The sequence below is a fragment of the Hylobates moloch genome, unplaced genomic scaffold (assembly GCF_009828535.3).
Source record: "Hylobates moloch isolate HMO894 unplaced genomic scaffold, HMol_V3 SCAFFOLD_2, whole genome shotgun sequence".
Taxonomy (NCBI): Eukaryota; Metazoa; Chordata; class Mammalia; order Primates; family Hylobatidae; genus Hylobates; species Hylobates moloch.
Genome location: NW_026652277.1, coordinates 155,419,914 through 155,430,938, shown reverse-complemented (window position 1 = coordinate 155,430,938; position 11,025 = coordinate 155,419,914). Strand labels below are relative to the sequence as shown.

The 11,025-nt window shown below is 42.2% G+C and overlaps 1 pseudogene; it reads left to right on the top strand.

The window, feature by feature from the left end:
- The first annotated feature begins 3,748 nt into the window (after positions 1-3,748).
- Positions 3,749-5,529, top strand: LOC116476957 (tyrosine-protein phosphatase non-receptor type 11-like; annotated as a pseudogene).
- Positions 5,530-11,025: the final 5,496 nt, after the last annotated feature.

Here is an 11,025-nt window from a genome sequence, read left to right as displayed (position 1 = left end):
CAAGTAGCTGGGATTATAGGCACCCACCACCATGCCCAGCTAATTTTTGTATTTTTAGTAGAGACAGGGTTTCACCATGTTGGCCAGGCTGGTCTCAAGCTCCTGACCTCAGGTGATCTGCCCACCTCGGCCTCCCAAAGTGCTGGGATTGCAGGCATGAGCCATGGTGCCCGGCCTAGCATTGAACTTTTGGGCATGGAGTCTCAGCAGATGGAAACGGTATGAGGCTCCAGCACATGGGCGTGGCTGGTGCTCGCCAATTAACCTGCTGAGCAGCCAAGATTCTATTTGGTTTTTGGGGCAAAGGTCACTCAAGGTCAGAATAAATTTCACTAATAAGTAGCCAAATAAAGAACTCATGAATATTGAGTGTCTCACATATATTACAGTGTTATGAATCTCAGGTATTCTGGCGCTGCCCTTCCTTCCTGTCCCTGTGTGTGTACGTATGCTCCACTTGATCTTTCTAACCTGTCTTTCATGCTGCTAACTGATCTTCCTATACTTAAACATGAGTTTCACTTATTTCAGTTGCTTTCTTCTTTAGCAGAATTGAATATTCTCAAACAATACTACCAATGCATACTATGGCCTTCTGCCATCTCACATTTTTTACTTACTTTGTTTATTATCTACCTAACTAAAGTGCCATGAACACAAGAATTTTCATTTGTTTTCTTCACCAATGTACATAGATGTGTACTTAAAAAAAATTATTGAAAAAAATGAAAGAAATTCTGAAAACCATGAGGCTTACATCAAATAATATTTGAATTGTACTAGAACAGCAGAGAAAATGACTTGGAGCAGGATGAGAGGATGAAGTTGAAAGCCCATGCTATGGTCCCTGCCCTGCTGAAGCCAGTCTCTTCCCAGGCCCATGGGTGTGGGAGTGCTTAGATGCTCATTCTGAAATTCTGGAGATCACCCATTCTTCTGGAATTGCTCACTTTTCTTTCTATGCTCTCCAAGTAGCTGTTCTTTGGCCCACTTGACTCACAGTCAAATTAGTTTCAATCTTATACTCTTGAAACATTTGTTTAATGAATGAATATCCTGTTACAGGTTGCCCCGGGACTTCAGAGCCCTGATGAGGACTAATACTTAAATGACATCAGATATTAACCCCAATGAGTTTGTGCTTCCTTCAATCTGCAGGGCTTCGTTCAACCTGAAGTTGCCACCTGGAGGGCCCTGGGCATATCCAGGCTTAAGGCTTCACATTAGTCTACTGAGGCTGCTGTAACAAAAGATCGTAGCTCGGGTGGCTTAAACAACAGAAATCTATTTCTCACAGTTCTGGAGGCTGGGAACTCAAAAATCAAGGTGCTGGCTAACTCGGTTCCCTGGTGAGGGCTGTCTTTCTGGCTTGCACACATTTGTCGTCTTGCAGCTCAGTCACATGCCTTTCTTTGGTGCACGTTCACACACAGAGAGAGAGAAAGAGAGAGAGAGATCTTCCTTCCCTAATAAGGTCATAAGGCCACCAGTCATACAGGATTAGGGTCCCACCCTTATGCCCTCATTTAATCTTAACCACCTCCTAAAGACCTGTCTCCAAATACAGTCACATTGGGAGCTAGGACTTCAATATATGAATTTTGAAGGGATAAAATTCAGTCCATAGAAGACCTAATTTCTTCTGCCCAGCACAATGTCACTTTCCGTTTTTAATGTTAACTTTTTAAAAATGTATACATCTCCTATAAAATCCACATTTTAATCCTTTGTTATTTCTGGCTTGCTTCACTCATTGATTCTACCTACCCAGCCCCTTTAGACATTGAAGTTTTTATCCCATGCCCATTGATTTAACCAGGGACTATATTTTCCAAACTGAAACTCAGGACATACAACATTATCAATATGAATGTGCTTATGGAAGAATAGAACAAACAGCCAGAAATTGGGATTGTCTTGGAATAGTATGGATATGCAGAAAATGATGATAAATAACCGAATTCTCCATATTTGTATGACAGTGATTGAGAAGAGTATTAATGCAGCTTGATGCTTGATGCCACTCAAACCCACCAAAAGTTCTATTTGCCCGTTTAGATGTTTTGATGGTGAGGAGCTTATTGGTGTTGGGCTGTGGAAGATACAAAGGTTGAAGACAGATGCTGTTCTCCATGATAGAGCTTTGCAAGTTTTCTTTGGCCCATGATGTAGACCAAGAAATTTTACCTTACAACCCTGCAGACTGTGATGCATTCTGATCTGTTCTATTCTATTCTATTCTTTCTACAATGGGTGTTATGGCCTACATAATTGGTTTTCAAAACATGAACTATTGCTATGTGCATTGGAAAAAAAACAGTTCTTGCGGGCTGGGTCCGATAGGTTTTGGTTTCCTTTCTGTTAAAAAATATTTTGATTAGCATGAAGGTCTTTTTGTTTGTTTATTTTTCTGTTTGAATACATGTAGGTACTAGACTAGTATCTAGAAATAGTTTCATTATCTTAGAAACGTATCTGCTGGAACTTTTCCATTCACAGATTTTCAGAACTGGAAGGAACTGCAGGGGTCAAGTCAGAGTACGTCGCTCAGGAGTCTTTATGTTGAAGCTCCAGTGTTTGGATGCAGTGATCTTAAAAACGCAATGCACAAAAATTGTTCTCTTTGTTTTTCGACTCTTCTAACAGAACTCATCTTCAGTTGAGTTTGCTAATTGCCTGTGTGCCATGATCTTGTTCTCCCTTGCAGAGCTCACAGGATGGGTTTTTGTTTTGTTTTGTTTTGTTTTTAGTTTCCTTGCTGTTTTTCCAGGTCACAGTACCGCAGTCGATTGGTGATTGTGGTTTGAGGTCACCTAGAGAAGGCGGGGGGTGGGGGGTCGGGTAACCTAAAGATTTTATTGCACACCTCAAATTGCTCTCTGATGACACCAAGAGCGTCAAGGGCCTGAGGCCGAATCCCGTGCTGCCATCTATTGGTAATGTCATGAAACAGCAATTTTTAATACCACCTGATTTTTAAAAAATTTGTTTTGCGGAGAACTATAGTTCACTGTCACCTATTCTCCAAATTTATATTTCCCAAGAAGTCTTGATTTCAAGTGAAGGAATCTGTGGATGGGAATGACCCATCTTTAACTCTAATGAACTTTGTCTGTAAAGTGAACCAAGGGGACAGGGGAATTCCCACACCGTCTCATTACTGCCCAAGCCGACACACTTCCCTTTGAGGATGGTTTGAGGGAAGGAGGGACTGTCTGCTTGTCAGAGGGATTTCAAAGAACACACTGTTCTCATCCTTCAGATCTTGCCGATTGCTTCATGGGCTGCCCGAGATTACCATATGTTTTGTGCAAGGGGTGACTTCAAAACAAAACAGAACAGACCCTCTCTGTTTTGAAGGCTGTTGATTCTAAATGCTACACCATTGCAAATAGTTCTCTGGGTTTATTTATTAGCAAGGGAAGCCAGACATCAAGGACCAACCACTTCCATTTTAAAAAGATCTCTGTTCATTAAAAATAAAAATAAAGGAGACTGGAGTGCAGGGGCGTGATCATGACTCATTGCAGCCTTGACTTCCTGGGCCCAAGTGATCCTCCTGCCACAGCCTCCACTCCCGGTTAGTTTTTTGTATTTTTTGTAGAAATGAAGTCTCACTTTTTTGCTCAGGCTGGCCTCGAACTCCTGGACTCAAGCAATCCTCCTGCCTCAGCCTCCCAAAGTGTTGGGATTATGGGCGTGAGCCACTGCACCCAGCCTACTATCTTTATCTTATAGAAAGAAAAGAATGGAGGAAACTGAGGCTTGGAGACAGTGGTTTCACCCAAATATCAGTGGTGTGGAGGCAGAAAAACCTATTGTTTACAAGAGGAGTTGATGGCAGTTTTTTGGCAAGGCCTAGTAAAAGTACCCCTGGAGACGTCACATGTTCCATTAGAAGAAATGGAGCTGTCACCCACATAAAGATTCAGAACACTGGTGATTACTAGGACCCATATCGGGGGGAGAAGTTTGCCACTTTGGCTGAGTTGGTCCAGTATTACATGGAACATCACAGCAATTCTATGAGAAGAATGGAGATGTTATTGAGCTTAAATATCCTCTGAACTGTGCAGATCCTACCTCTGAAAGATGGTTTCATGGACACCTCTTTGGGAAAGAAGCAGATAAATTAACTGAAAAAGGAAAACGTGGTAGCTTTCTTACACGAGAGAGCCAGAGCCACCCTGGAGATTTTGTTCTCTCTGTGCGCACCAGTGATGACAAAAGGGAGAGCAATGACAGCAAGTCTAAAGTGACCCATGTCATGATTCGCTGTCAGGAACTGAAATACGACGTTGGTGGAGGAGAACTCTTTGATTCTTTGACGGATCTTGTGGAACATTACAAGAAGAATCCTATGCTGGAAACACTGGGTACAGTACTACGACTCAAGTAGCCCCTTAACACGACTTGTATAAATGCTGCTGAGATAGAAAGCAGAGTTTGAGAACTAAGCAAATTAGCTGAGACCACAGATAAAGTCCAACAAGGCTTTTGGGAAGAATTTGAGACACTACAACCACAGGAGTGCAAACTTCTCTACAGCAGAGAAAACGAAAACAAAAATAGATATAAAAACTTCCTGCCCTTTGATCATACCAGGGTTGTCCTGCACAATGCTGATCCCAACGAGCCTATTTCAGATTACATCAGTGCAAATATCATCATGCCTGAATTTGAAACCAAGTGCAACAATTCACAGCCCAAAAGGAGTTGCATTGCCACAGAAGGCTGCCTGCAAAACACGGTGAATGACTTTTGCTGGATGGTGTTCCAAGAAAACTCCCAAGTGATTGTCACGACAACAAAAGAAATGGAGAGAGGAAAGAGGAAATGTGTCAAATACTGGTCTGATGAAGATGCTGTACAAGAATATGGGGTCATGCGTGTTAGGAACATCAAAGAAAGTGCTGCTCATGACTATATGCTAAGAGAACTTAAATTTTCAAAGGTTGGACAAGCTCTACTCCAGCGGAATATGGAGAGTACAGTCTGGCAATACCACTTTCGGACCTGACCAGACCACGGGGTGCCCAGCGACCCCGGGGGCATGCTGGACTTCCTGGAGGAGGTGCACCATAAGCAGGAGAGCACCATGGATGAGGGCTGGTCGTGGTCCACTGCAGTACTGGAAATGGCCATACAGGGATGTTCATTGTGATTAATAGTCTTATTGACGTCATCAGAGGGAAAGGTATTAACTGCAACATTGACCTTCTCAAAACCATCCACACAGTGCAGTCTCAGAGGTCAGGGATGGCCCAGACAGAAGCACAGTACCGATTTATCTATATGGCAGTCCAGCATTATATTGAAACAGTACAGCACAGGATTGAAGAAGAGCAGAAAAGCAAGAGGAAAGGGCACGAATATACAAATATTAAGTATTCTCTAGCGGATCAGACGAGTGGAGCTCACAGCCCCCTCCCACCTTTCACTCCAGCGCCACCCTGTGCAGAAATGAGAGAAGACAATGCTGCAGTCTATGAAAACGTGGGCCTGATGCAACAGAAAATTTTCACATGAGAAAACCTGCCAAAACTGCAGCACAGAAAGTCCACAGATGTGGACTTTCACCCTCTCCCTAAAAAAGATCAAGAACAGACACAAGAAAGTTTATGTGAAGACAGAAACTGGATTTGGAAGGCTTGCATTTTGGTTGACTACCTTTTGATAAGCAAAATTTGAAACCATTTAAAGACCACTGTATTTTAACTTAACAATACCTCCTTCCCAATTACTCATTTCCTCAGATAAGAAGAAATCATCTCTGCAATGCAGACAACGTTATATTTTATAGAATTTTGTTTTAAATTGAGGGAGCAGTTAAATGGTGTGCTGTATCTTGCAGATTATGTGGATTTAAATTCTAGTTATAGACTTTTTTTTTCTTTTTATAACCCTAACCAGTTTAATGTTTTTTCTCATCGTGGGGGATGGTAAGAAGAAATGGTTTGGGAAAATTAAGTAACAGCATCCTAGAAGGGTGAGAACAATCTCATTTACCATCATGTATCCAGTAGTGGATAATTCATTTTGATGGCTTCTATTTTTGGCTAAATGAGAATTAAACCAGTGCTTGAGACTGTCAGAAGCTGACTGGTCTACCTTTTCATTGGCATTAAAGAGTCATAGAAAAAGAATCATGGATATTTATGAATTAAGATAAAAGGTATGGCTTTTTTTTTTTTTTCAGCCGATGACCAGTTACAGTTCAGCTGTTGACTGAGAAGTTTGTGGTAGGAAAACACTTGCCATATTTTCTTTGCATTTGAGTAATTGTCTTGTACTTAGAAAAAAGGCATCTGTGAATGACCAGTGTTTTGGGTTGTCAAATGTTCCTGACAAGCTTACCCCAAAACTTTAGTGGCTTAAAACAACCCCACCCCCAACTGTTCTTCAATCTGAGCTGGGCTCAGCTGGGCTGTTCTTCTGCCAGCCTGCAGGTGGCCACTCATGTGGTCAGCAGGTCGCCACTCGTGTGGTCAGCAGGTCAGCAGAGAGACTGGGATGGCTGGGCTTCTCTCTCTGGCTGAAGTCCTGAGTCTCTCCTTCTCTGTGTTGTCTCTTTCAGTGGCTGGCTGGCAGGGTAGCTAGACCTCTCACATGCCAAGAGCTTGAAAGCAGAAGTGGCCAGGCCTTCTGAAGACTTAAGTCCAGAATTGTCTCAGCATCCCTTCTACTGCCCTCTGTTGATTATGATAATGATGATGATTTTTTCTAATCAGAAGAGAGCTGGAGTAGGCCCTCTACTTACTAAACAAGTCACAAGCCCAGCTCAGATTCAAGAAAAGGGTATGAAGTGGAGGTGCAGTTAATTGGGGGACCACTAGTCTAAAAGACGGTCACAACCAGTGCCATGGAAAACCAAATATATTAGCAAAAGTAGAAGTTGCTAGTGACCTTGGGAAGCCGAAGCTGCTTACAGTAGCTGGGACAAGCTGAAAGTCAGACTGAGAAATAAAAGGGGGGCCTTCAAGAAGCTTCCTGAACAATTTCTGCCAGCCCTGAGCTTATTTTTGGAACCAGCACTTGGGGAAACTGATCTTGTGAGGATGGATGTGTTTAGGAACACAGGGCTTTTGAGAGCAGCACCACCACACTGGGGCACCCCCAGACTTGGGAAATGTGATGCTTTCTTAATGTCACTGGTTTTTACTCAGGCCACAGTGAAAAGAAACAGCCCTAACAGGCCTCCAGCCAGGTTGAACGAGCTCATTTTTGTTTTAGCCAACCGGTAAGATTTGCTAATGTTCTACCTTAAATGCCTTCTCCAAAAACCTCCCTCTTTGCCTCATATGTTGAATCATATGTTGAGATATGGGCAACAAGGTAAAACCTCCCCTCTACAAAAATCAAAAACATAGCTGGGTGTGGTGGTGCACACTTTTAGTCCCAGCTACTCAGGAGGTTGAAGTAGGAGGATAGCTATAGCCCAGGAGGTCAAGGCTGCAGTGAACTGTGATCACACCACTGCACTCCAGCCTGGACAGTAGAGCAAGATGTTGGTTCAAAAAAAAGAAAAAAAGCTTATACTGAAAAAAATGGTTATTTTTATGAACTGCAATGCAATCTAATTGTGTTCACTGTTGTACAATTGTAAGATTTATTTAAAATATTAATTTCTAAATCTACATAGCAGTGGAATGAATAGCCATGGTTTTTTCATATCTATCTATTATCTATCTATCTATCTATCTATCTATCTATCTATCTATCTATCTATCTATCATCTATCTGTTATCTATTATCTATCATCTATCTATCTATCTATCATCTACCTATTATCTGTCTATCATCTATCTATCTATCTATCTGTCTGTCTGTCTATCTATCTATCTATCTATCTATCTATCTATCTATCTATCTATCTATGCTATGTACATGTATATGCCAAGCAATCTACTGGATGCTCAAATATATCAGTGAACAAAGCAGACTAAAATCTCTGCCTCTAAGAGCATACAATTCTAATGGGGGGAGATAAACAATAAATAAGCTAATTAAGTCTGCTATATAGAGAGGATGGGAAATAGTAATAAATGCTATGGCTGCAGGGAATGGCAGTTGGGAATGTGTGCAGAGGGGTAGGTTGTAATTTTGAGTTGGATAGTCAGGGCACACTTCATGGAGAAGTTGGCATCTGAGCAGAGACTTGCAGTTCATGAAGGAGGGAGCCATGTGGCCATGGGGAAGAGGAGCACTCCAGGTGAGGGGAGCAAGCAGCCCATGCAAAGAGCCTGAGGAAGGAGTGTGTCTGGAATAATAGAGGAGCCTGGTGTGCTGGAGGCAAGGAGGTAGGTGGGGCCTAGAACATAATTCAGGGAAGGTGGATTGTGAATTGCCTTGTGGGTTTTAGGGAGGACTTTGGCTTTTACTCTTGAGTGCAGTGGGGAATCATTGGAAGGCTTTGAACAAACAAGCAATGTGATCTGACATTCATTTTAAAAGAATTATGCTAGCTGCTATTTTCAGAATAGACTGTAGGGAGCAAGAATAGACTGTAGGGAGCAAGAATTATGCTAGTTGCTATTTTCAGAACAGACTAGGGAGCAAGGACAGGAGCCAGGAGTTTAGTTAGGAGGCTGCTGAAGGCAGCGAGAGGAGGGGTGCTGGTGGCTTGCACTGAGGGTATAGTGGAGTTGATGAGAAATGGCCAGATTCTGCATACAATCTTAACATAGAACCAGCAAAATTTAAGTAGAGATTCATTCATTGTGAGATGTGAGAAAGAGCAGAGTAAAGGATGACCCAAGACTTTTGGTCTGAGTACCGGAAAATTTAGTTGGCCTCCACTGAGATTGAAAAGACAGGATATGGGGTTGTTTTGGGGGGACTTCGCAACTTCTCTCAGTCTTGTCAGAGAGTCACTGCACCTGAACCTACAACCTCACTTGGATACACAATCAGGAATGTAAATTCACAGTCTTTTTGCCAGTAAATCCCCCTTAGTTAAAAGGCCTTCCTGGCCCCATTTTCACGGAAAGGCTGCCCCATTCTCCCATGACTAACAGACACCCCATGATACTCCTCATGCCTTCAGAGCATGCATCTCAGCTATGATACTTGCGTGATGATTTGCTTACTTACTATTTCTCCTGAAAGACTCTAAGTGCTAGGCATGAGAGGACTATGTCTGTTTCTGCTTCCAATTGTTTTCTCACCTGCTGGACAGACCTGGCAAGTAATAGGTATTCAATAAATACTGATTAAGGAAATAATGAATCTTAGTAAGACTTTAGGGACCAAACAGGACCTCCAGGAGCCCATAATTTTAAACTATGGGATTCCCTTGGGACTACCTAATTACCCTGGGATCATTTAGTAACTCAGAGCACTTAAGGTCAGGGATTTTTGTGTGCTAAACCCCGGCAATGGTGTGGCCCTGTTCTAACAGGGCAGCTGCTCTGAGCTGGGGAAAGTGCAGGAGTTAGGTTTGCACCTCTTGAGGGAGCAGATCCACTTTGCTCACCATGCTTTGCTCTGGGTCTGATGACTTGGCCCTCACGTCACTTGCTCTCATTCCTTCTCATTCAGCGTGGTCTTAGCGATTTTCACACCAGCAGTTTTCCATGGTAAATGCACTGATGAGGGAGAGCAGTAGTCCCTCTGCTTCTCATCCCCACTCCCTGCTTCTGCTCCCAGGACAACAGGCCCGGCCTGGATGCTAGATCTTCTGTACTTCTTAGGACTGATTCTAGAGTCTCAGTAAAGGATGGGAGGTGTCCAGATTTCGGTACGGAATGTACCTCCTCACGCTCCTCTTCTCTGCCTCAAAGATATCCCTTTCCTTGTTTATCACACTGATGTCAAATGTTCTCTTGCTCTTAGTCTCATGATCAGTCTCAAGTTTACTCCAATGCAGGATTTTTCAACTTTAACACCATGGACATTTTGGGCTGGATAATTCTTCATCGTGGGGGCTGCCCTGTGTTTATAGGGTGACTGTGTTCTCTGGGATGTTTAGCAGCACCTCTGGCTTCTACTCTCTAGATGTCAATAGCACTCCTTCACAGATGTGACAATCAAAGATGTTTCCAGACATGACTAAATGTCTCTGGGAGCCAGTCGTGGCATTGGTCTAAGGTATGGCTCTCTTTTGTGAAATGTCCTTGACATCTGGCCCCATAAAGTCTCACTTCTCCTGCCCTCCCCTTAGTCCAACTTCTTATGTAATCCTGTTTTTTTCTGTGATGGTTTTAGACTGATGAGAAGGGGGGTGCTGGCTTCTCTGCCCACTAATGACTTCAGTATGTGACCCTCAAAGCTGCCTCTCCAATCACCATCATCCCTGTCCCATGTCCTTGATGTAGTTAAGATATGAGAAAAGTACTGCTCTCTAACAGACGTCTAAACTTTTACCCATTCTATGAGTATGTCTTTATTCTCTGTATTCAGTATTTTCCTTGTTAACTTCAGAAATACTTTTTGTTGATGATAATACTGATGACGGAAAAGTAAAAAAAAGTTGTTAAGTGCCAAAATAACCTTTGGCAGATAATTCTGGGAAACTCCCCGATTAGTGGGAAAATTACTGGGTTTTGTATGATATTACAAGCCTTCACTAATCCTAAGAAGAGAGTTGTTATCTGGGCTGCAAATGGAGAAATCAAGGAAACAATATTTATTATAAAATATTAGATGAAGGGTGTGGTTATGTATGAAACAGAGCTCAGTTTTCCACACTACAATCAGAGAAATAGGAGCTCAAAGAAAGTGAGAGCTGCTTAAGAAATCAACTAATACAATTCTTTCCTTTAGGAAATAACAAAATAAAAGTCAAAGAGAATAATTGCTTTGCCTAGGGGATGTAAATAGCATCAGGGCTTGGATTTAAACATAGACCTCCTAATTCCCTGTTCTAATTTGTGATAAAGTTTTATCAATCCATGGCAAAATGAGAAAAATAAGATCAATTTGAAAAATATTTTTCTGAATGTGAATTAGTTAAATGCAAAGAACTGTCCTTTATCCTGAGACTTAGGCCCTTCTAACCCTTCTACCATTTTTGGTAATAAAATA